The sequence below is a fragment of the Prionailurus viverrinus genome, chromosome B1 (assembly GCF_022837055.1).
Source record: "Prionailurus viverrinus isolate Anna chromosome B1, UM_Priviv_1.0, whole genome shotgun sequence".
Classification (NCBI taxonomy): Eukaryota; Metazoa; Chordata; class Mammalia; order Carnivora; family Felidae; genus Prionailurus; species Prionailurus viverrinus.
The window spans coordinates 160,687,849-160,714,713 of record NC_062564.1 but is presented as its reverse complement, the minus strand read 5'-3'; the positions used below and the strand labels follow the sequence as shown (position 1 = coordinate 160,714,713).

At 41.9% G+C, this 26,865-nt stretch overlaps 1 pseudogene; it reads left to right on the top strand.

The window, feature by feature from the left end:
- The first annotated feature begins 17,073 nt into the window (after window positions 1-17,073).
- On the top strand, window positions 17,074-26,320 carry LOC125164890 (40S ribosomal protein S12-like; annotated as a pseudogene).
- The last annotated feature ends 545 nt before the right edge of the window (window positions 26,321-26,865 follow it).

Genomic DNA, 26,865 nt, shown 5'->3' with positions numbered 1-26,865 from the left:
TAACAGAATAGAGAACTTTGTTTCCCCTTAGGAAGACAAAAGAAGGCTTCTTTAATGAAGGGACAATTGGGCTGGAATCTACAAATTGAGTAGGGTTAACTAACCAAATAGGAGGAGATAGAAAGCCAGTCCAGGTAGTGGGAACATGTGTTTAGTGGACATTTGTTGATTTGGAGGCCATCCTGCATCAATTTCTCCTACTTCTGGTAAGAACTCCCAATTTTCTTTTGGAGAATTACTTTGTCTTCATTGTTAAGCTTTACCGGGACTTGTATTCAAGATGTCCTGGCCAAGGGATGAGCATGTGACCTAAACTGGCCAAGCCCACTGAACTGTCCTCTGAGGCTTTGGATCTTGTGCAGAGTGCTGCATGGGGTCGGGTATAGTTGGAGCTGATAGTTCCCAGTAGCAGTACCCTGATGAGACTTCATTTTGCTCCTACCACCTGTGTCCCTGGAGCCACCCTGGCCCTTCACCTATTCCTTTGACTCAGGAGCTACCCACAGCCTTCTGGTAAATCCCCTGTGGCGGGTGGATAGGTGTGTTGAGGACTGAAAGAAAATTTGGCTCAAACAGAGAGGAAAAATTGGGGTTGTATGATGCAAGAAGAGGCAGAAGGATGGGAGCTAGACCAAGAAGGGCCCTGGAGGCCATGTTGACTTTTAGTCTTTATCCTAAAGCCAATGGGAGCTGTTGAAGTAATTTATGCATAGGGATAATATAATCAGGGTTGCCTTTTAGGAAACTGTCTTTGACAAATAAATTGAGGAGGAGACAGTAGAGGTATGTAGACCAGGTTAGGAAGCTATTTTGTAGATCAGATGGAAGATGAAAATAGTTTGGTGGTACCATAGTGGAGATGGAAAAAAGTGGCAAACTTCAGAGATATTTGAGGATTTGGTGATGGGTTGTATATGGTGAGGGGAAATGGGAATCATTTACAATAATTCCTGGATTTCTAGCTTATGAAACAAGATAGAAGTAAGAGTCTGAATATACAGATGGACAATAGTCTGTCCAAATATGACAATAGAACTCTGACTCACAACCTTTGTAGCAACCAGGTCAGGAATCTAAACCACAACCTTTGTAGTGAACAGAATGATCAGGATCTGGTCAATGGTCCTTACTGGTGCCTATTTTTGCCCCCACTTCCAACATAGGGCCAACCGGAGAAAGACAAATATATTCCCTAAGCCAGTCACATAGGGTGCCCTGTTTCTAGTCAGGTCATCTCCAACTTCCGCATGCCAGCAGCCTTGAGTCAGAGCATACTTAAATCCTCCTCCACACCTCTCCCTGCTCCCCCCCGCCCCTGCAAAGCTTTAGGACTCCTCTGCCTTTGAGTCTCTGCCAAATGGAAGTGATGATGGCTGACTCCCAATAACAAGCTCTAAATAAATGGCCTGGGTGTGTCCTCATTTGGGTAATCTTTATTTCCATAATTTATACCTTCACTGCGAGAGGGCCAGAAGAAGAGAGTAGAGAAGCATGTGTTCAGTTCTGGACACTTAGATTAGAGGATGGCGTTGAGATGCCTCAAAGGAGGTACCAGGTGTAGGGGCCATATTATGACCTCCATGGATCCTAGACATTTTTGCCTTTCTGGGTTCTTCCTTAAAATAATAAGAAAAATTACATTTTATGACTGAGTTCATATAAAGATGGACATATTATCATTACATATTGAAAAACATTTTTGCTAACTTTATTTTTTCCTTCTCTCTTAAAACTACAACATTTTGTGATCTTCTGAAAATACTGTGAGCTGTAAGCCTTAAGCCTACTGTGCCCAGCAGGACAGTCAGCCTTGTTCAGGTAGGCAGTCTTTAAATGGGTCTGTGTTGAGGTGAGTAGATCTGTCTGCTGAAGACACATGCATGTAGTCACTGTTAGGTGTGATTGAAGCCCCAGGTGGGAGGTTGTATGTGAGAGAAGAGGGACCGGGAAGGTGTGAACCTTGACTTGATATTTGCTGCTATTGAGGAATTGCTATTAATTATATTTAGGATGATACTGATATGGGGGTTATGCTTTCAAAAGCAGTTCTTTAGAGAAGCATGCTGAAACATTTGTGCATGAAGGGATATCTGGACTTTACTTTGAAATAATCCCAACAAAAGAGTGGGTAAGAGTGTGAGTTGATTGTTCAAACTAAGCGATTGGAACAGAGGGTTCATTATAGTGTTCTCATTTCTATTAGATGTGCTTGAAGCTTTACATAATAAAGTGCAAAGTGGAATGGGAGCAAGAATGGACAGTTACAGGTCTTAGCAGAGGCTTTTGGAGCCTGGACAATGCAAAACTTCCCCAACACTGTACTTTCAGTCAGGTTTGGTTTGCTCCCAGGTGTTTGGTATTAGGGTTGTTTAAGGGGGAAATCAAGGCAACATGTCTGTACTCCATGTCCAGGGAGAGTGTGAAGCAATAGCATGTACAAAATGGTGAATTAAGGTCTACAAGATAAACTGGTGCTCTCACCCCAAACCCAGGGGTATTGGAAGGACTCAGGACTTTCATCACACTATGGCACAGGAGGGTTTCAAGATAAATCTATTTGAATCTTCAAGGGTCAGCATGCCTCCGTTTGACCTCTAGGTTGCAAATGCTTGACACAGGAGATGTGAAGAATAAGTGGGAAGAAGATATTGAAGACTTGTTAACCTGGATTTGGTTGAAGGAAGGAAAATGGTGACATAAATGTTAAATGGCTTTCTGCAGTCAGGGAGAGAGGGGGTCAAGGAGGCTCGTCCTGGAATGAGGTTTTACCAAATATTAGCTATGCAACCTTGTACAAATTACCTTTTCAATGACAAGGAGCTAATAGTGTTTAAGGTTAGGATTGGAAAGTTTCCAATAAATTACACCCCTCCTTTTCTTCCCTGAATTCAGAAACAATTGAGAAACCCAGGCAGCTGGAGTTCAAAATAACTCATTTACAAAGGACAGAGCTGTTTGGAGAATGTGATTTTGGTAAACCAAATGGATTTGCTAATGTACCCATCCTCCTTAGTTGAATTGAGCCCCTGGCAGGACTACTCCACAGGGCACACCTATCCCCAGAGCAGATAGAATGCACTCTGCCTATGGATCTGAGATCTCAAGAAAGAAGAAATGCACTCCTTCTCCCAGATGCATAGGAGAAGAGTCACTGCTCCCATAGGTAGAAAGAAATAGGGGTGGCTGAAGGCTAAAAGCAGGAATTTCTTTCCTGGGGAATTCTTCCTCTCCACATGGAGCAGGAGCACTGCGAAATATTCATCTGTAACATGTATCTCCTTGGGTTCTTGTGAAGTACATATCCAGTACATAGTAAGGAGGTTTTGTTTTCTTAATCATTATTAGTGGGTATTAAGAAACTTCTCATGTCTTTCTGGATAATGGATTTTACTCCCTCTGGTGATTCCAGTTATAGTCCCAGTGAAACACAGCCCTATCCAGAGGTGGAGTTCTACTTGCCGACTCCTTGAGTCTGAGCTGGCCCATGACTTGCTTAGACTGAGAGAATATGGCAAAAGTGACATTGTATGACTTCTGAGCCCAGGCCTCAAGAAGCCTTGTGACTTCTGCTCTGCCTTCTTGGAATGCTGCATGGGAAGAAACACAGCCTCTTTAAGAGACCTCATGGAGAAGTTCAGCCTTCTCAGACCTCATCTTTGGGCCCCTCCTCCAGCTCACCCTCTGCTGAGTGCACCCACTAAAGTTGCAGCAAGACCAGCTGAAGAAGTGCCCACTAATTTACAGAATTGCCAGGGGGAAAATGGTTATTTTGGGGTAAGTTTTGGGTTGGTTTGTTATTCAGCAATAGTTAACTGAAACAGGCAATAAATAAGCTGGTGGAGCAGTAGATTGATGCCAATAAGGGTTGGGGAGGGGCAAGGGGTTCTGACTGCAGCAGACTGATTTCCATAGGTTCGTGAGATGTCCTTGGTTTTGGTCTGCTAAATGATCTGGCAGACATTTCTCCCTCAATTAGGTGTTTTAAGCCCCTTTTTTCAACTTGTGTGATAACCCACAGCCATCCCACAGCAGACCTGACCTTTAAACCAGTTGGCCAGTAAGAACCTACATGAATTGAGGCAAAGGAATATACTGGTTGTTGACAAAGCTGAACCTTCCACCTTACCTAACTCCCCAGTCCCCCTTCCAGAGGGTTTTGCTTCCTAAGGACCCATCTGAGGAAGTCCTGGCCCATGACCTCCCTTGGCAGCAGAGACATACCACAAGCATAAGGAGAGAGAGCCTGAAGACACATAATCTTTCATAATTTGTGTTGGTTCTTCTTTTCTATCTGGAAGGGGCTGCCAGATGGGAAACTTCCCCACCCGAAGCAGCATGCATCTGCCTGCCTGCTCTCTGTTGCCAAGGCGTGGTCTGCTAGAACTTCCAGGATGTTGAGCATCGTGGGCTGGATTGCAAGACAGGGCAGGCACAAGACTGGGGACAGAGAACGGTGGCTGTGTGAAGGGGGGGGGGGGGGCGCAGAAAGAAGCAGTTCGTTTTCAGTGCAAAGCAGGGAACAAAGTCACCCCAGGATACCAGGGACACAATGGTGGTGGTCAGGCAACCACTGTGTAAAAAGGGCCGGAATGGCTGTGGCTCAGGCAGGTGGACATCAAAGGAAAGCAATAACAGACCCCAGGTAACACACCTCTTTTTTGTAACAATTTAAGCAGGTGGAGGTGGATCAGGGTTTAGATAGTTTGAAGGCACATTCCTGGCTTCAGGAAGCTTAAAACATAGCCTAGCTCAGGAAGCCATTTTGAATTCTGGCTTCTCTTGGATCATTACCACATGGCTGACCATGGGTAGAGAAAGAATAAGTGACTGTATTGTATGATTTCAAATATATGGGGAGGAAGTACAGACTTGTAGCTGGGAGTGTACTTTCTAGAAGAAGAATGGCAGGATTTAAAACCTGGAACTACCACTTACTAGCTCTCTGTCTTTGGATAAATTAAACTCTTTGGGCCTCAATTTCCTCTCTTATAAAATGGTAGTAAGAATAGTACTGTCAAATGCTTCTCCTCAAAGTACTACCAAAGAGCTTGTGAACAAAGCAAAGATGAGTTTATACTCATATACTTACTAAGGTAAGGGAGATCTCTACCTTCATAGAATGTTAACTGAATCTAATAAGGAAAGAGCAGTAGCGAGGTATTTATGAGTTTGGAGCTCAATTAGGACTGGGAAAGAGATTGATAGACACAGCAAGGCAAGAATTTCTGAAGGAGCCTTTGAGAATTGATGAGACCAGTGGAATACTTTCAGGTCAATAACAAAAGTTATTTGCAACTTCATCTTTTGGGGCAAGAGTTTCTTAAAGCTTTATTATTGAAAGCAGTAGAATAGTAACTGTCATGTTGATATAAAAAGTAAGCTGTGTTGATGTCCAAGCACATCTCAGAGATTTTGCAGGTTTCATTCCACACCACCACAATAAAGTGAATATTGCAATAAAGTGAGACAAATACATTTTTTAGTTTCCCGGTGCTTATAAAAGTTATGTTTACACTACAGTATATTAACTGTACAATAGCATTTATGTACAAAAAATACTGTACATATCTTAATTAAAATACTTTATTACTAAAAAATACTAAACATCATCTTAACTTTCAGTGAGCTGTAATCTTTTTGTTGGTGGAAGGTCTTAACTCCATGTTGATGGCTGCTGACTGATCAGGATGGTAGTTGCTGAAGGTTGGGGTGGCTGTGGCAGTTTCTTAAAATAAGACAACAATGAAGTTTGCCACATTGATCAACTCTTCCTCTCATGAATAATCTCTCTCTAGCACATGATGCTATTTGATAGCATTTTACCCACAATAGAACTTCTCTCAACATTGGAGTCAATCCTCTCAAACCCTACCATTGCTTTATAAGTTTATGTAATATTCTAAATCTGTTGTCATTTCAACAATCTTCACATCATCTTCACCAGGAGTAGCTTTCATCTCAATAAACCACTGTCTTTGCTCATCCATACGAAGTAACTCCTCATCTATTCAGTTATCACGAGATTGCAGTAATTCTGTCACATCTTCAGGCTCCACTTCTCATTCTAGTTCTCTTGTTATTTCCACCACATCTGCAATAACTTCCTCCAATGAAGTCTTGAACCCCTCACAGTCATCCATGAAGGTCAGAATCAACTTCTTTTGAACTTTTGTTAATGTTGATACTTGGACCTCTTTTCATGAATCACAAATGTTCTTAATGGCATCTAGAATGGTGAAACCTTTCCAGAAGGTTTTCCGTTGACTTTGCCCAGATCCATCAGGGGAATCATTACCTGTGGCAGCTATAGCCATATGAAATGTATTTTTTAAATAATAAGACTTGAAATAATACTCAAAATGACTCCTTGATCCATGGGCTGAAGAATGGATGTTGTGTTAGCAGGCATGCAAACAATGTTAATCTCATTGTGCATCTCCATTAGAGCTCTTGGGTGCATTGTCAGTGAACAGTAATAGTTTCAAAGAAATCTCTTTTTCTGATCATTAGGTCTCAAGAGGGGGCTTAAAGTATTCATTAAGCCATGTTGGAAACAGGTGTGCTGTCATCCAGGCTTTGCTGTTCCATTAATAGATCATAAGTGGAGTAGATTTAACATAATTCTTAAAGGCCAAACTTTTGACAGGCCAATGAAGGCTTGTCCTTTGAAGCTTTGAAGCCAGGCATTGGCTTCTCCTCTTTGGCTATCAAAGTCCTAGATGGCATCTTCTTCCAATATAAGGCTGTTCATCTACATTAACAACTTGTTGTTTATTCTAGCTACCTTCATTAACTCTCTTAGCTAGATTTTTTGACTAACTAGCTGCAGCTTCTACATTAGCACTTGTGGTTTCACCTTGCACTTTATTTTACAGAGACAGTTTTCTTTCTTAAACCTCGTGAACCAACCTCTGCTAGCTTCAAACTTTTCTTCTGTGGCTTTTTGACTCTTTTAGCCTTGACAGAATTGAAGAGAGTTAGGGCCTTGCTCTGGATTAGGCTTTGATTTAAGGGAATGCTGTGGCTGTTTTGATCTTCTATCCACCTTCTCCATATTTGCAATAAGGCTATTTTCTTTATCAGTTGTGTATTCACTGGAGTAGCACTTTTAATTTCCTTGAAGAACTTTTCTTTTGCATTCACATCTTGACTGGTGCAAGAGACCTAGCTTTCAGCCTATTGGCTTTCAACATGCCTTGCTCACTAAGCTTAATCATTCCTAGCTTTTGATTTAAAGTGAGGGATGTGTGACTCTTCCTCTCTCGAACACTCAGAGGCCATTGTAGGCTATTAGTCTACCTAATTTCATTGTTGTTGTATCTCAGGGAATAAGGACATCTGAGGAGAGGGAGAGAAACTGGGGAATGGATGGTGGGTGGAACAGTCAGAACGCACCAACATTTATTGGTTAAGTTCACTATCTTATGAGGGTTTCTGGTGGCCCAAACAATTATAATAGTGACATCAGAGATCGCTGATCATAGATCACCCATAACAAATATAATAATAATTAAAAAGTTTGAAATATTGTAAAAATTACCAAAATGTGACACAGAGACACAAAGTGAGAAAATATTGTTGGAAAAATGGTGCCAGTAGACTTGCTCTACCTATGGTTGCCACAAACCTTCAACTAGTGAAAAATACAGTATCTGCAAAGCTCAAGAAAGTGAAGCTCAATAAAAGGAGGTATCCCTGTATATGGGAACTCTCTACTTGCCACTCAAATTTTCTGAAAACCTAAAACTCCAAAAAATTAAAGTCTATTAATTAATGAGAAAAAGTAAATTGGTGGAAGAGGAGATTGCTACATGATAGATACATTCCTGGGGGAAATGAATCATCCAACACAAATCAGGCTAAAACATGCTTTTGATTCTTCATTTACTTTGCATAAAGGGGCATTGTTTGTTTTGCAAGGGAATAAAAGAACAAAATGAGAGCAATAGAATGTCTCACACCCATTGCCAAAATAAGCTTTCTCATTAGGTTAACAATCATGAACATTCAATCAATCTACTCAGAGAAGTAAATCTCAGCCTTATAGGAGAAATTCCAAATCTCCCTCAGTTGATTCTGTAAATAAAGGCTGTATCTTAGTGATTCTCATTAAAGGATTCACCACATCAATAAACATACATGAAGGTGTTTAACAAAGTGCTTTATTGTTAGTATCTCGTTGATCAGCAATCACTCGTTTAACTTCGTCAGAACACACAGTTTTTGCTCAGGCAAAGAACAAGCTTCTTAACTCCCTCTCTGTGGTGGAAGTTTGGTAATCTAGGAGAATTCAAACTTGCTCTCCACAACCCGACCCCAATCTCCTCTGGCCCTGGGGCCACTCACAGACTTCTCCCTCATGACACTCGCCACCTTTTCTGCCTTGAATCGTGGATATAAACTCAGTCTATGTAAAACATGCTTTTCTTCTCTGTAACTCAGCTTACTTTCTAACCTTGAGCTTTGTTCCACAGAGCTGGTGGAAAAACAGCCTCACACCTTTCTGGGGTTCCAGGAGCCTCCCAGTGCCAAGATGTTGCATGGTGGGGCTTGAGGGTGGGGTGGGGCAGGGAAGGTCCTCTGGGCTTGGTCCACACAGTTACTGCCAAGACATGTTATCCCTTTTCCATATGTTCCCTACAGGTCCTCCAGCTTTCTGCTGCTTTTCTGCTGTGAATGGGATATGGGAGTCTCTGCCAGGACTGCCTGTGATCCTGCCTGCCTAGACACAGCCATTTTCTCTGGGATTTTCTTTCCTTAGTAAGTGACTGTTTTGCAAAGACAGGCACAGATCCTTTCTGCTCCTGGAATCCGTGACCTCTCATTTTTTCCCCCTTACTCCCATCTATAAACAAACCTTTCTAGTCTGGGGATGACACAGGCTCTCTTTCTTTAATCTCCCACAGTGCCGCACCCTGAGGATTTCCTAAGGCCTTAAGATTTCGGAACAAGGAGCAAAATTACTTTCAAACTGTATCTCTTTTCTTCCTTGCTACATCCGTTCCCCAAGGCAATGAGATCAGAGCCTCCTGGGATGGAAGGAAGAGAAAGGGGCCCTACAGAGGAAAAGGAAGAAATCCACATTTTCAAAATGTTATGTGGCCATATATTTTATTTGCCTTATTACTTCCCCTAGTATATTTTAAGTTATCTGATAGTATGTTCTCTTGTGTCCTCCACAATACCTGTGGAGTGAGAAGGTGTGTCCTCTGACAATCTCTTACTGTTCTTCCTTAAGCCTTGGCCAGTTTTGAGGAAAGCTCTCGAGCAATCCTGTAGGGTCATGATGGTCACATCCCTGCTGCTAAATTGTAAGACTTCCCTTCTCAGTCGATGCCAACTATTACATTTTTGGTTCACCGTTAGAGATATTGGGTATATCTGAACATAGTTCATCAGAATGGATGGAATTTTAAAACTGTTTTTCATCAAGTGGAACAGTTTTGGTCCAAATCATTAAATAGGGCGGGAATAGAAATCATCATATTACTACTACTGTGCTGGGGGTGGGGGTGGAGAAGAGGCAGAAACCTTAATGCATTGAGGCTGCTACACCAAAATGCCACAGTGCTTATTCAAAATTTTCACATCCAAAAACCCTTTAGGCTGAGGCAACAAAGTCTATCTTAAAATGTAAATGTGCTATTTGGTGATGTCTTAGATTACCTTGGTAGTTACTCAGCAGAGTGCAAACCCTGAAGGAATGAGATACAAGACAGTTAAGTTTTGATGGAAAAAATTGAAAATTGGAAAAGGAAAAGATCATAATCTCCCAAGGGAAATTAGAATTAGAAATGAAGTATAAGAGGTGTCTGTGTGGCTTAGCTGGTTAAGCATCCGACTCTTGGTTTGGCTCATGTCATGATCCTGTTATTTGTGAGATCAAGCCCCACATCGGGCTTTATGCTGATGGTGTGGAGACTGATTGGGATTCTCTCTCTCCTTCTTTCTCTGCCCCTCCCCTGCTTGCATGCTCTTTTTCTCTCTCTCTAAAAATAAATAAAGTTAAAAAAAATAAAGTATGAAAGGGCCTCAGAAACCAGTACAAAAGTTCATAATTTTGTCCAGGATACATAGGCCCTATTTCTGTGGAAATGGTATTGTATGAGCCTATCAACTTTCTTTTGTTGTGTTTTTTTTTAAGTTTATTTATTTATTGAGAGAGAGAGAGAGAGAGAACAAGCAGGGGAGGGACAGAGAGAGGGGGACAGAGGATCTGAAGCAGGCTCTGTGCTGACAGCACAGAGACAGATGTGGGGCTTGAATCCATGAGCCGTGAGATCATGACCTAAGCTGAAGTCAGATGCTCAACTGACTGAGCCACCCAGGTACCCCATATCAACTTTCTTTTATGGGAGTTGTCCAATGAGAGCTTTTTTCATTCTCCACTCAATCCAGTAGGGGTATCTTCCCCAGTGTTACAGCTGGCTGGGCTGGAGTCCCAGGGCCCCTGGTGGCTGGCTCACCACTGGAAGGTGCCATGCTGATGAAGAAGGGAGAATAAGCTCTTCGCTTCGGCTGTCCACTCTTCTACCAGTTCTCTCCTGCTTCCACCAGCAGGGACTGAAGGTGTTCTCTATCACCCCCTGCAGCCCTAAATCTTGTCAAGGCCATTAACCTGTTCATTCTAAACTTTTCTATTCCTCTAGCATTTTCTCTCTAAAGAGGGGTCCATACTGCCACAGTTGGATCACAACAAGATATTTTGGTAGCCAGCCTTCTGTTGTGTGCTGAAAATGGAGAACTGGGTACTTGGAATGATCACCTTCCCCTCTCTAGTTCCCATTTAAGTAGCTCTGGGGTGATCCCTGATCCCAAATGAGCTGCAGAGCAGCCAAGAAGATCTTGCTGGGACATCTCACAATGGGGTGAGCTTGTACACTTTGCACCTCTTAAAATCAAGGAAGGCAAAGACCTTATTGAAACCCTATCTGAGCTTCTGTCTGATCCTGAAGCTGAGTTCGGTTCTGAAGGTGCATGCAGACTTGGGGGGGGGGGGGTGCAATTGTACTGTATGAGGTTTGAGTACATGGCCCTTGGGAGTTCAGCTGCAATGCTGGGGCTGGATGCTCGGCAATCTACCAAGGGAGAGCAGGTCCAGGATCATTCATTCCTGCACCCCAGTTTCCAGCCTTGTGTCTGCCACCTCACAGCCACTCAGTCAATGCTTACTGTGCTGAAACAAAACTGCATTTAGTCCACATTTATGGAACCGGGTTCTACCTTACCAAGCTCTTTAACATCCCCAAATAACGTTCAGGCTCTGAAAAGACAGATTAATTTTAATTGACTCAAGGTTCAAATTCCTGTCTCTCCGTTTCTAATTGTTCTCCACTCCCCACCACCCCCCACCTCCACCAAGCATTAAAGAGCGCATGGTACAAAGGAGCAGAAAGTGAAAGGAAAGGCCCCTTCTTATTGCCAGACCAGACACTCATGTGCTTTTTTGGAATAAGTATTTTGCATCAGGACTGGACAACATAGCAGATTCCTTATGAGAGAAGATGAAAGGAACAACAGTTGTCAAGGACAGGAATGCCAAAGGTTTTCTCTTCTCTCCAGCCAGCAGCTCAGCTCCTCGAAGGAAAACAACCCATCTGTCTGGGATTTGTGTTAGAAGTGACCCTGCTTTGGCTTTTCCCTCAGACAGTGTAAGGCAAGTTCCTTATTATCCTTATTTAGACTCAGCTAAATCCATACACAGAACCTCTTAAGTTGCTGCTCCTGTTTTGGAACTTTCTGGGCTTTGAAGATGGTCTATGATTTATTTATTAATTACAGCATCTCAAATTCTTGGTAAAGTTTTCACTCAGTAACCCTCACAGCTCCCAATTGTTGGTGCAAATGAAATGACTTAGTTGAAATAGAAGTGAAGTATATAAACCTGTAAGAGATTCCAAATAGTTACTGTTTGACCTCACGGTATATATGTGGTAGCCCCGTTTTCTGAACCCCAAACAGGACACATTCAGACCATGAGAAAGATTTGAAATCAAGACTGCCATGGGAGCAAGTGATATAGTCACTTTATTTATTGTGACTTTATTATACACAATTTGTTTATTGTGTATATTATTTAGATAACTAAGTTACTTCTCTAACCTGGTCTTGCTTATGTAGATATAATTACTTGTATTCAGTAACTTCACAGTTTGAAGTAGTGAAAACAGCTGTGAATAAGGGGAAGACGGGAAGAGAAAAAATGGTTCAGATGTTCTGAATGAGTGTTTCAGAGATACAGGTGTTTACTGAACTAAAATTAGTTACGTGTAGTTTATTATATCATTCTATCATGCATATCATACATTATATTAAATATATGTTATATATCTTTTTGGTTGGAAATCCCATTAGTAAATAACACCACTTGTGTAGTGATGGCTCAGTGAATACTATTTGGCTGATCAGCTGAATTCCATTCACTTTAACTTTACAGGCAAGAGTGCTTTGCTGCTAGGTCTTTAGCTTAGTAATTTCCCTCATTTTTGCCTTTGCAAAAAGTCATTGTTTAAGGTTTCTATTGCTATGTAACAAATTACCCCAAAACTCAGTGGCTTAAAATAAGTATTTATCATCTCAGCTTCTGGGAGTCTGGAATCGGGGTACAGCTTAGGTGGGTGATTTAGCTCCTGGTGATTTAGCTGTTGGCCAGAGACTTCCCTCAGTCCTTTGGTAAGTGGGCCTCTCCAGAGGGCAGCTCACAACATAGCAGCAGCCTCCCTCAGGGTGAGTAAGAGAGTGAGCAAAAGAGAGCAAGACAGTCATAGTCTTTTTGTAACCTAATCTTCAAAGTGACATCCCATCACTTTTGTGATAGGGTCCTGTCCACAGTCAAGGGAAGGGGTTTCCACAACAGCATGAACATCCGGTGACAGGGATCATTGGAGCCATCTTAGATGCTGCCTAAAACAGCTAAAGAAAAAGAAGTGACCATTTTACGTGTTATCAAAATTCATGTGACCTAGATATGACACAAAATACACAAGCAATGAAAGAAAAGGTGGGTGAATTTGACTTATCAAAACTGAAGACTTTTATGCATTAAGAAAGTGAAAACACGGGGCACCTGGGTGGCTCAGTCGGTTGCGTTTCTGACTTTGGCTTAGGTCATGATCTCATGGTTTGTGGGTTAGAGCCCCTCGTTGGGCTCTGTGCCGACAGCTCAGAGCCTGAAGCCTGCTTCAGATTCTGTGTCTCCCTCTCTCTCTGCCCCTCCCCCACTCATGCTCTGTCTTTCTCTCTCTCTCAAAGATAAATAAACATTAAAAAAAATTTTTTTTAAAAGAAAGTGAAGAGACAACTCACAGAATGGGAGAAAAAAATTACAAACCATATATATGATAGGGTGTAGAATCCAGAATATGTAGAGTTCTTACAACTCAACAATAGAAAGACAAATAACCTCATATAAAAATATGCAAATGATTTAAATAGTCATTTCTTTTTTTAAATAGACATTTGTAAAGAAGGTGTACACCTGGCCAATAAGTCCATGAAAAGGTGCTTGACAGCATTAATCATTAGGAAAAAGCAAATCAAAACCTCAATGAATACCACTCCATTCATATTATATTTACAAAAAATGGAAAATAGCAAGTTTTGTCAAGGCTCTGGAAAAATTGGAATCCTTATACACTGCTAGTGTAAAATGGTGTAGCCACTGTGGTGGTTCCTCAAAAAAGTTAAATATAGAACTACCACATGGCACAGCAAAGCTACTCCTGGGTATATACCCAAGAAAAATGAAGCTATACACTTGCAAAAATACTTGTATGTGAATGTCCATAGCCATATTATTCATAATAGCCAAAAAGTAAAGTAATGCAACTGTCCCTCACCTGATGAATGCAAAAACAAAATGTATTTTACCCGTACAATGGAAAATTATTCAGCCATAAAAAGGAGTGAAGTCCCAGTAGGTGCTACAACACGGATGAACTTTGAAAACATTATGATGAGTGAAAAAAGCCTAACAAAAAAGCTACATATTATATGATTCCATTTAGATGAAACATCCAGTATAAGTAAATCCATAAAAACAGAAAATTCATATTTTCCAGGCGAAACACGGAAGGAAGGGGGAATAGGCACTGAATAGATACTGAGGCTCTTTTTGAGGTGATGGGAATGTTCTGAAATTATATAGTGGTGCTGGTTGCTCAACTATTTATATACAAAGATCCACTGAATTGTATCCCTTTAAAGTGGTGAATTTTATAGGTAAATTATATCTCATTGGTTTGTATATGTCTATGTATCATTGGTTTTCAACTTCGGCAGCATATTAAAGCCAGGTGGGAGATTTGAAACATCCAGATGCTCAGGTCACACCCCAGAATCTCTGGGGTAGGATCCAGGCCTCAGAGCTTTTCAAAAATCCACACATAATTCCAGTGTGCAGCCAGGGTGGAGAACCAGCAGCCTAGAGGATCATGACTCCTTAGCAAGTTGCCTTCACTCAAAAAGTGACCGTTTGCCCTCTCTATCTTTAACGGGAATGGGCAAAGAAAGCTGCCTGCCCTCAAGGACAGGTCTTCTTCCAAATCAAGATGGTTCCTTAATCTCTCCTCTAATTCACTGCTATTTTCCTTTCTGTGGGTGACTTGGAATGTTCAGTACTTTAAAGAGGGCATACTTTAGGCTTAACATATTTTTTTCTCTCTCTGGGTTAGGTTACTGTGATTCAACTGTGGGCAGAGAATCATTTTTCCACTTTGGAACAAAAGTTGGATTCTGTCCAAATGGGTTGGCACTTTTGCCCTGAAAAACCTGGATTTTATAGTTTGTGAAGTTCTGAGCAAAAAATTCAGATGCAAGGAGCTAGAAATGTGAGGCCTTTTACACTGGGCCTATGCTCTATTTTTTGTGTTTATTCTCTGACTGTAACACTCAGGTTTATTTAACCGGCTTTAATCTTGGCGTTCCGGAGTCCCAGCCTTTGGTATTGTAAATCCTCCACTGCTAGTGGATCACCAAGTTCCTCTGGCACCACAATCACTCTGGCAAACCTATCTGGGCTTGTGTCCCAAATCACAGTGGTCCTGATTAAATTCACCAACCAAAGCATTGGTATTTTTTTTTTCATTCACCCCGAAAAGCTATAGGCAATTTGTGAAAAAGATACAAATTGGTGAAGAAATAAAAATTAGAAGATTTAAAAGAACTATTAAAAAAAAGATCAGTAACAGCTACTTTAGGCTATAAAGGCCAAGTCTGTGCTGTTCTAGCTGGTAACCTACTCTTGGGGGGGGGGGGGGGAGGGGTAGTTGGGGTGGGTGATGCCAGTAAACACACAGGGCCATCAGCCTTGGCACCATTCACGACAATAGCAATGACAGGCAACTCTAGAAAGGAGACTAAGCAGGGACTGACTACTTCAGGAAGCTTCCAGTAAGTAAGAACACAAAAAATTGCAGAGGCCTGTGGAGTGCAGGAAGGGTAGACAAGAATGGGTAGGGAAGTGGAAAGTGCAGATGTGTGGATCTGCTCCTTGAGAGCCATGGAAACCATCTATCTTTCTGGAATTAAATAAAGTAGAATGCACAAGTCTTAAAAAAAATAGCTGAGTGATTTACATATATAAAAATCTGTGAAACCACAGGCAAAATCAATATTTAGAATGTTTCCCTCTTCCCAGAGAAATTCTCTCATAACCCTTCCAGGTCAATAGCCCCCTTCCCTCACTCAGAAGTAGCCCTGTTCTTATTTATATTACCGTAGATTAGTTTTGTCTGTTCTTGAACTTTATACGAATGGGATTATACAGCATTTATTGGTTTGTGTATGGCTTCTTTTGCATAGGGTAATGTTTTGGGGAGCTATGTGTATTGTTATATGTATCTGTAGTTTGTTCTTATGATATTGCTGTGTAGTAGTTCATGATATAAATATGCCATAATGTTTATCCATTGTCCTGTTAATGGACATTTGAGTTGTTTTAGTTTGGGGGCTATTATATATAAAGCTGCTACGAACATTGGTATACATGCCTTTTTGTGGACAAAACATTCCCTTTTCTTGGGATGTGTCTAGGAGTAGAATTGCTGGGAGATAGGTCACTTATGTGTTTAACTTTAGCAGACACTGCCAGATGGTTTTTCTGAAGTGGTTGTATCATTTTTCACTCTTACCAACAGTGAGAATTCCAGTGGTCATTTTTGAGATGAAAAAGCAGTCAGCAACTACCTAACCTGAGCCAAACTCCTTGCGGCATGAAATTTGTGAAGATCTGTAAGATAGGGGACCAGCAATGCTTTGCAGCTGAGGGATGAAAGAAAATGAATAAAAACAGAGGCCAGAGAGGGTGCCTGTAACTGTCCCACCCCAACCACCGCCAGCAGGAAGGAAATCCAGTAGCTGGTTTTGGGTCTTTTCCTAGCATGGACATTAGCTAGTTAAAGGGATTTGATGGAATGGGAGATGTTAAATTTTTTTTCCAATTAACATAGTGAAAAACAATAATACAAGAAAGAAAAAGCAGGGTAGGTAGCAATGTTTCTCCTGCTTCTCTGAGCAGGAGAGCTGGTTTAAAAATACAGAATTTACACTTTTATTTTTTATTTATTTTTTTTTTTTCAGAATTTACACTTTTAAAGAGATACTCTAGTTGATATCATTGGTATTTCAAAAGCCACTAAGAAATACTGTTTAGAGGTTCAGCAATGCCAGCACATATGTGTGCCTGGAATAACAGCAGGAATATTCCCTTCTCACTTGACTTTACATTAGGGCACCTTGTCGACACTGTCCGTTTGATCTTTAATGTTTTGAGTGTCCTTTTCAACACATAAGGGGCACCTGGGTAGCTCAGTCAGTTAAGGTTATGCATCTGACTCTTCATTTCTGCTCAGGTCATGATCCCAGAGTCATGGGATGGAGCCCAAGTTGGGCTCTATGCTGAGCATGGAGCCTGCTTAAGATTCTCATTCTTTTCCTCTGCCTCTCCCCTGCTCACACTCTTTAAATAAATAAATAAATACATACATACATACATAAATTTTTTAAAAATTGAAGAAAAGCTTCCACCATTCACTTTATCCCAGGGTGGGGATAGGGGGTGTCTTCTTCCCAGTAATGCAGTTTCAAAAGTTGACAGGCAGCTTTTTCTCTCCCTCTGTTGCTGCCAAGGAGGACGATCACCTCAGGTAACTCCATCCCTTTTTAAAGAGATTTACCATTAAGTTTCAATGTTGAGCTAGGAGGAGATACAAAAAATTACCAAGATAACATTACAAACTTAAAGCAATTTTGGCACATAGTGGCCCCTTGATAACAAGTCGAAAAAATTATATTAATTTCATTTAAAAATGTACTAAGTGCCAATTACGTGACAGACGCTATTCTAGGCCAAGGAATACCCATATAAAGTGCATACAAAGTCCATGCAAAAAGTAGGAGACAAAACCCCTCTACCCCAGCTAGCTGAAACCTGCACAAAGCTATCTTCCTCTTCCCACCTCACGTTGACCTTCTGCCCCCAAGGCCCCTGGAGGCCCTTCTCCGGCCCTCTTCAGCCACCTGACTCGCTGCCACTAACTCCTCCCTGTGGATCACAGCCCACTTCATCCCACCTCTTTCCCCTCATCTCTCCCCATCCCCCTCCGCTTCATCCCACCTCTTGAGCCAAACAAAAAAATCAAGATGGCAAAGGCTTCTGTTTTCAAGAAGCTTTCATTCTAATGGGGAATTGTATTTGTCGGGGGTGGGGGGTAAGTGCTGTAACAAAAGCACACACACACTCATGAGCACCTAATTCTTAGTGGCTTTAGCACAGTAATAAACCATACTCTTCAGCATTTCATCTCAGTCTGATTCAGGTTGAAAAGAGGACAGGTATTCCACTCCAGGCAGCTATTCCTTGTCCCACATTCCTCTGTGCCCACAGAGCCCTCTCCCTTCAGCCAGCAGGTGGGAAGGAACTAGGAGATCACATGGCTAATTTTTATGGCCAAGCCTGCAAGTGGCTCACACCACTTTACCCACATTGCCTCCACCAGACTGAGTCAGTGACCACACCCAACTGCAAAGGAGGTTGGGAAATGTAGCTGGGTGCAAAAGAAAGGAAACAGAGTTTGGTGTACCTATCATAGCTGCTACTGCAGGGGTGAAAAATAAACAGGAAGTATAATTGGTGTGGTAAGCGCTGTACTATGAGGAGGTAAGCAGTACTTGGTAATACACAGGAAATACACCTAACCTAGCCTGGGTTTGGGTGGGCCAAGAGAGAATATGCTGAAGGAATTGAGGCCTAAGGTGGGGCAAAAAATAGAAAATCAATTTCCCTTTAGAATATGGTAACTTTTCTGCTAATGAGGTACCTCCTTGCATGAATGATTTGTTTAACTCCAAAAACAGTTGTTTTTTTTCAAAGTAACCATTAGAAAATAATAAGCCCTTTCCTGGGTTGCTCTTATTCTCTGCTTTAAGAAGAAATGGCCCAATGTGGCATTCGCTATTGGCTTACTGCCCAAGAGTCATTCGTTCCCTCTTCCTTGATAAGAAAATGACACTTTCCTTGAGCCATCAAGTGACAATGTATGCTGCAAAAATGGATTCCAGGAGATGGACTGTAATTAGTCTAAGGCAACCATGGTAATCCAGTTCACCTTTCATTCATTCAACAAATATTTAATAAGCTCCTGCTATGTGTCATTCTGTTCTAAGTGCTGTTTTCACCAATTATAGGCATGGGGTTCATGGAGCATGTGGCCCAATTCTAGATAATGAGGGGAAAGGGGGCTTCTGGGAAAAGGCTTTCCTCTCTGATAAAGTAAAATGAGAGTTGTCTAAGGAGAAAACCAGGGCTTTTCCTTCTTGCGTTTGGATGATATTATGTGGGACATGATGCCTGGAACTAGATCAGTGTCTTGGGACCATGAGGTGATGGAGAAAAGATCCAAGAGAGGATAACCTAGAGCTCTAGCCAACTTCAGCTATTGAATTAAGCAAACCTGGAATCACCAGCCTTTTTAATACGAGACAATAGAAAGCCTGATAAACCACTTTCAACTGGATATTCAGTCACCTATAGCCAGAAGCATTTAAAGAAATACACATGATTTTGTTGGCATTATTTTGGATTAGAATAGGAAAATGTTTTTTTAAGTTTATTTATTTATTTTTAGAGAGAGAGAGAACATGTGCACATGCAAATGGGGGAGGGGCAGAGAGAGAGAGGGAAAGAGAATTCCAAGTAGGCTCCTTGCTGTCAGCACAAAGCCCAACATGGGGCTCCATCCCATGAACTGTGAGATCATGACTTAAGCCGAAATCAAGAAGAGTTGGTCACTTAACCAACCGAGCCACCCAGGTGCCCCGGAAAATATTTAATGAATGGATGAAGAATCTGATATTTTTCATTTTCTTCTCAACTGTGTTGTTCAATCATAGAGGAGTTTCTATCCCAGATCTCTTTCTGAATAAAAACCATCTTCCATAATCTTATTGGCTCCTCCTTTGGCCACTGCAGATGCCCCATTGGAAGTAGATGTGTTTGAAAGCAAAGCCACTTTTTCTTCTAGGTCCCCTACCTTTGTGCCCTTGAGATGGGGCACATGAGAGGATTTTTTTGGGGGGAGGGGTTGGTTTTTTAAGAGGAAGCTCCTTATTTGCTGATGATGAAATTGATAGGCAGATTTCTTCCTTCCTTCTTCTCTTCCTCTTTCTTTGTGCCTTTTCCTTTCTCTCTCTCTCCCCCTTCCTTCCTTCCTTCCTTCCTTCCTTCCTTCCTTCCTTTTCTTCCTTCCTTCCTTTTCCCCTTCCCTCTTTCTCTTCCTCTCTCCCTCCCTCCCTCCCTTTCTCTCTCTCTCTCTCTCTCTCTCTCTCTCTCTCTCTTTATTTTCTTCTCTCACCATGGAATAAGTTGGGCTGTAAGCAGTGTTCTTTGTGGCCTGTGGGATTTTGGAGGCTCCCTGGATCTTGTTGAAACAGAAACCTGGCAAATTCCATGTTCTAATTCAGAGCTTCCTGGCTGAACTCAGTGGAACTCCAGCTAAGGAATTAAGTTGGTAAGTCAGTGATATTTGAAATGAATAATGGAGATATTTGGGGATAAGCTTTAATTTTAGAATAAGTATGTCACATAGCTTTTTGCTAGAATGATTTGGGATAGTCACAAATATTTAAGATGCCACTTGGCTTTCACTATGTTGATGATGTCAATAAAGGGGCTATCTTTCCCATGCACTGTAAGATTTGAGTGCTAATGCCTGTTTGCTTTGACTATTATGTCGTTGATCCAAAAGATAATTATCCTTTTGAGACTTTCATGTCTGTCCATTTCTTATGTCATTGGCTGTTTTGACTAATAGCTATAATTTGAGGGAAAAATGTATTGTATTGGTTGGGGTACTGGCAGGAAAAAGATGGCAGAAGTTATTGCAGATGATTAATGAAAGGGTTCTACAAAGATGTGAGAGTATCAAGAGAAACCAACAAGGGGCAGTGAAACATTAAGGCTAATAATGCTATTTCTAGGGGTCAAATGAGTCAAAGGGAGAGAGACGTTATTGGAAACTGGAGAGATTGATAGCTTTGGAGAGAGCCTCCTGCCAGCAACTGTGGCCTTTGCTAGAAGAACATAGTCACTGTCAAACTGTGACTCTGGATATATAGGGAAAAAATACCCTGACATTACTCTACTCTTATACTCTGATCTTCCTACTAGTGACTATCATTGGCTAAACTCAACCAATAGTCAGAGGGAAAGGAGCTTGGCTGAGACAGTCGGTGAATGTCACCCTCCTTGGCCACAGAATAAGGTAGAAAAGGATGGACAGTAGATCTGGAAGAACAAATAGGGCTACACATTTTTGTGCCTTCATTTTCCTTGTCAATAACTTTAGAACCAGTTAATATGTAGGCAGGTCCTAGATCCATTCTTTAATAGCTATATGCTTTTATGTTTAGGATATTGCCTAGGCTCTGCAATAAGAGATCCCCAAACACTGCAACTTAACCAAACAAATGTTTATTTCTCTATTAGGCTCCTTCCTGGATAGGAGTCCAGGGCTGATGTGATTGATGGTGTTGAGGGCTTTGGTAGATATTAGTTCTGTTGAAAAAATATTCCCAGCCTCCTTTCTCTGGAAATAAGGGAGGATTGTACTTCTCTGCCCCCTTGGGGTTAGATGGTGTCATGCAACTTGCTTTGGTCAGTGAAATGTAAGTATGGGATGTGCCAGAATCATTTACTTGCCCATGTTTTCCCTGTCACTGAAATTTGCATGGAAGCATTATTAATATGAAGGACAGCCATCCTGAAAAACTTCTCAGAGCTGTAGCATATTTGTGGGAGTGAGAAATAAAACACTGCTTTTAAGCCACTGAGATTGGAGGTTGATTGTTAATGCAGCTGTACCAGGTATTTTTGAGTAATATGGAGACTCAGGCTCCTTTTGTTTTGTTGCCTTCCAAACTCTAAGGTGCTGCTGCCACCTACACAGTCTGAGACAGCTCATTACCATAGTGACATTCTAGTTCAGGGAAGTGGGAAGAGAACAAGAGGGCACACATATTATTTTTAGAGGCATTAACCAGAAATAGCACACATCACTTCCTTTGGCATACCTAGTGCTTTAGTTATCTGTTGCTGCAAAACCAATGATCCAAAATATTAGCATATTAGAACAACAAATAGTTTTCAGGGGCAGCTTAGCTGGGTGGTTATATTTTAAGGGCTGCTGTTATCTGAAGGCTCGAAAGGGGCTGGTGGTTGCACTTCCAAGCTCACTCACATAGTTGTTGGCAGACCTCTGTCCTCACTTGCTGTTGTCAGGAGGCCTTAATTGCTTGCCATATGGGCCTCTCCACAGGGCTGCTTCACATGGCAGCTGGCTTCCCCCAGAGCAAATAATCCCAAAGACAGACACAGAGAGAAGCTGCAGTGTCTTTTAACCTAATCTCGGAAGTGACACATCATCACACATACCAACACTGGTACAATGTGGGAAGGGACTATGCAAAGGAGTGAATACCAGGAGGCAGAAATTGTTAGAGGCATCTTGGAGGATGACTAAAAAAAACTAACAGTAAGAGAGGTGAGAAAAGTTCATCTATAGCTGGGCGGCCATCTCCTCAGATGAAACTGGAAGGGGAGAAGGGTAAAGGGGACACACAGAATTCTCCACACTCTCTTCTAGCCACACAAGTATACATGTGCACTTGCCTTCTCATACATGAATATATAGTCTGTATCCTAAAAAAATTCTAGGCTTCTGGATCGTAGTTCCTATGCTCCAGAGGATTCTTATCCTTAGGGTCACTAGCCCCAGAAATTTGCCTTCTTCACTCCCAGACAAGGCCAAATTCCCATGTAAAAAGCTTTTTAAGAAACAAGTGGGGAGAGGGAGCTTCCATCTGGAAGAAAGAATAAGAAAATCCTTCTGCATTGCTAATCTGGAACTCTAAGAATGAGTCATATGAACTATGAGTCATTTTGCCATTATATGTAAGTAGTTGGAGGAGTTACATAAATTGAGATTCAAATCTAATGTTTCTTATGTTTTTCCAAGTTAAGGTGGTAAACTCATAAAAAGACACAATGAAATTTAAAAAATTTTATTTAACATTTGTATATTGTTGAGAGACGGAGACAGACAGAGAATGAGCAAGAGACGGGCAGAGAGTGAAGGAGACACAGAATCTGAAGCAGGCTGCTCCAGGCTCTGAGCTGTCAGCACAGGCCCGAGATGGGGCTTGAACCCACGAACTGTGAGACCATGACCTGAGCTGAAATCAAGAGTTGGATGCTTAACCAACTAAGCCACCCAGGTGCCCTCACACTGAAAATTATATTCATAGGAGCACATCCCCAGTGTGGCAGCACTTAAATATCTGTAAGCATACAAATGATGGTGAAGGAGAAGGGAGAAGGTCTCTAGAAACCAATACTTCTTCATGCCTATAATTGTTTATGAAGAGCACAACAACATAGCACCAGGCTTCATAAAACCCCAAATCTTATTCTGCTGCCTTGCCAACATAAGCAGTGGCTGATGTCCCAGATCCTTGCCTGACTTATGTCCACTTCACTACCTCTCAGTACTTCCATCATGGGAAAAGAATGTGAAGTTTCAAATTATTTTTCTTATTGCCATTGTTATGACTAGCTACTTTGGCATTGAATTTGGACAGGGACACATTTGGAACAGTTGGTATCAGGGTTTAAAATGACAGTTTAGTGGACAGTGGAATATGTGGAGCAAAATTTCTATGTGGAGATGGCAAGGGTTAAGAGAGAGTAGCAAATTGTCCCCACGAAGGTGAAAAACTCCTGTCTAATATACATTTGTACTTAGTTCAAAAAGGTATGTTCTGATGTCCATAAATTATCTACTTGTCATCTTGTCCTTTAATGTGCAAAACTATTTTTTTTTCTCAAGTCCCCATCAATTGAGAATAATCTGGTACTCTGCCCAATTATTTTCAAGGTTTATTGGACTATATATTCCTGGTTAGTTTTTTACTTTGATTTCCTGTTTCTCCTGGACTCTTGATTATTCTAGTAGCAGATATTCCTTCTCCTATACACTCCTCTCTCCCTTTCTTCACTCTGGCATTAGTCAGGATTCTTTTTGCTGCAAATGACAGATATACTGCAAGAAGAGAATTCGTTAGTTCACAGAGCCAGGAAGGCTGGGTAGCCCAGGGGAAGAGTGGGAAACCAGGGCCTCAGGACCTGATCTCCCTCTTGCCTTCTCTTTGAAACTCCCATCTCTGCCTGGTTTCATTCTCTTCCACTACAGAGTGCCCTTCTCATATGGTTGGGTAGATGACTGCTTGCAACCCTAGGCCTCTATCCTCATAACTCTCCATGCAAGAGCATAATAGAGAACTACCCCTCCAGATCCAATTGGGAAAACTCTGGTGAAGGACTTTGGCCCACATGAGGTCAAGAGCCCATACCTTGTTTGGGTCCCGGTGTGCACCGGGGTATGGCATTGTGATTGGCCAACCTGGGTCACATGTCTGATTCTGAGTAGAGTGGGGATTCTGTGGTGCTGTGAGTAATTGGTCTACCAGGACCATATGAAGTAGGAGGAGTTCCCCAAATGTAAAGGGGTTCAAGAAGAAGAGAGCAGATAGAAGCAAATGTTTCTTCAGTCCACTGTGTGCCAAAAACACAGCTCAAGCAGCTCCTTCTTCATCCCCTAAAGGATCACCATTGCAAGGTCGTTTGTGTAATGGAGCTTTCTTGAAGGTTGATGATTTAATCAATCATGCCTACATAGTGAAGCCTCCATAAAATCCCAAAAGTACAGGATTCACAGAGCTTCAGGATTGGTGACCACGTGGAGGTGCTGGGAAGTATAGTGTGCCCAGAATGGTCATGGAAGCTCAGCACCCCTACCTTCTATATCCTCCATATGGCTGCTCCTGAGATACATTCTTTACAACAGACTGGACATCTAGTGAGTAAACTGTTTTCCTGAGTTCTGTGGACTATTCTAGGAAATTAATCACATCCAAGGAGGTGACCCTGGGAACTTCTGATATAAAACATCAAAAACTTGGGGCGCTGAGGTGGCTCAGTCAGTTAACAGACAACTCTTGGTTTCGGCTCAGGTCATGATCTCATGGTTTGTGAGTCTGAACCCCATGTCAGGCTCTGTGCTGTGAGTGAGGAGCCAGCTTGGGATTCTCTCCATCTCTGTCTGTCTGTCTGTCTGTCTCTCTGCCCCTCCCCTACTGGTGCCCTTTTTCTCTCTCTCTCAAAACAAACAAACAATTTTTTTTTAATTTTTTTTTCAACGTTTATTTATGTTTTTTGGGACAGAGAGAGACAGAGCATGAATGGGGGAGGGGCAGAGAGAGAGGGAGACACAGAATCAGAAACAGGCTCCAGGCTCTGAGCCATCAGCCCAGAGCCTGACACGGGGCTCGAACTCACGGACCGCGAGATCGTGACCTGGCTGAAGTCGGATGCTCAACCGACTGCGCCACCCAGGCGCCCCACAAACAAACAATTTTTAAAAAACCACGTTAAAAACATGTCTCCCCTCAATATACCATAATATTGAAGTTAATAAGAGGTTACCTCTGGGTAGAGGAATCATGGGTAAATTTTATGCATTTTGTTGGTTTTATTATATGTTTCTGTTTTTTACTTATCTCTACTTCCACAATTAACAATTCAAATTGGTTCAAGGCAAACAAGGAAAAACAGAGCCTGCTGCCCCTGTGCTCTTTACCAAGAAATGCAAAACTCTTCCCACAAGCTTCCCACCTTCCCAACCCCACCCAAATCTTCATCCTAAGCCTCACTGGCCAGAGGGTATCACATGACCACCACAGCTCCAAGTGAGGTTAGAAAAATGAGTATTTCAATTTTCCAGCCTCTTCAGCCTTGCCAGAGAAAGGTGGCAAAAGAGAAAGGTGTTTGGAGTATTACTGGTCTAAGCAGCCAACACTATATGCAATAGCAGAACTGGGACACCAGGTGAAGAAAGAGGGATTGTGCAGTTTTTCTCAGTCTGGGGTGGGTGTTATCACTTTGGTGTGTGGCCCATACAGGGGACACATACAGGTCTGGGTTCTCATACAGGTCTGTGTTCTCATTAAGACTTCTCTCAGGCATCAAAATGATCCTTGCCCCATTCTTGTTAGCACTTTATAGCAATAGTAATTATTATTACTATTTACAAAATGCTTTTGTTGAAGCAGAGTATTTCCATCCTTGTATTACAGTTGAAAGAGTAAACTCAGGAAGGTTAGTATTATTAACAAATCTGTATTTACAAGGGCACTGACTTTCCCTGTCACTGCTGAGCCTCCAAAGCAGAGGCTCTAGTACATTTAAGATTCACCTCTACCTCTTCCCCACCACCAGGGGCAAGGAAGGCATTGCAGCTGGTGGTATAATAGAAGTTGATACTGCTTTACCAGAAGTGCTGAAGACTGGCCTCATCTATGATGGCCTAGCACAGGGAATTCCCAAGCTGCCGAAGCCTTAGACAAGCACCAAGCCCATCTGGTGTGCTTGCATCCGACTGTGATGAGCCAATGTATGTCAAGTTGGTGGAGGCCCTTTGTGCTGAACACCAAATCCACCTAATTAAGGTTGATGACAACACAAAACTAAGGGAATGGGTAGGCCTCTATAAAACTGTTGGAGAGGGAAAACCAGAAAACGGTTGGTTGCAGTTGTGTGGTAGCTCAGGACTACGGCAAAGACTCTCAAGCCAAGGATACCATCAAGGAGTACTTCAAATTCAAGAAATGAGTAAATAAAAAACTTGGCACTTGTTTAAACAAACTAGTTAATTAATTAAAAGGACACAGAATTTCATTTTCTCCCAGCATGTGCCATTCTTGACTCTTGGGCCTGGTGAACACAGGAAGTGATCCTTCTGTCACAAATGGTGCTTCTTGGTGCCAAGGTATACTCTCTGCCCAACTGGTTAACACCTCTTGTCTTGGGTGCATTGTTCTTGAATCATGTCTCTGGTGTGCTAGAAAGACTTCTGACGTGGGTCTTAGACATGGTTTAGTGTCTCTTTCGGGACCTGACATGGGTAAATCACTATGCTCTGCATCTGCTTTGCCCAGAGTCATTTTTTTCCTCTCTGTTAGCCACTGTCTGTGAAAGTAAAGAAAGTTCTCTCTATGCAGGTATTTATTATGTGCACACATCCTTGCCTCATCTCCACCTTCTCCTTTTATTCTTTCCAGAAAGTGATGTCAGCATCCAGTCCTGGTGCTGAGAGATGCTGAGGGCACCACTAATTAGGTTGCAGGGGAACATGCCAGATGAGGCTATTCTTTCAGACCCTGGGTTGCTGTGTGTTGTTTACAGAAGAAATGTCTTAAGGTAAAGGGAGAGGAAGCTTGCCAAGGACGTTTAATGGGATCTTGTAAACATTTGTA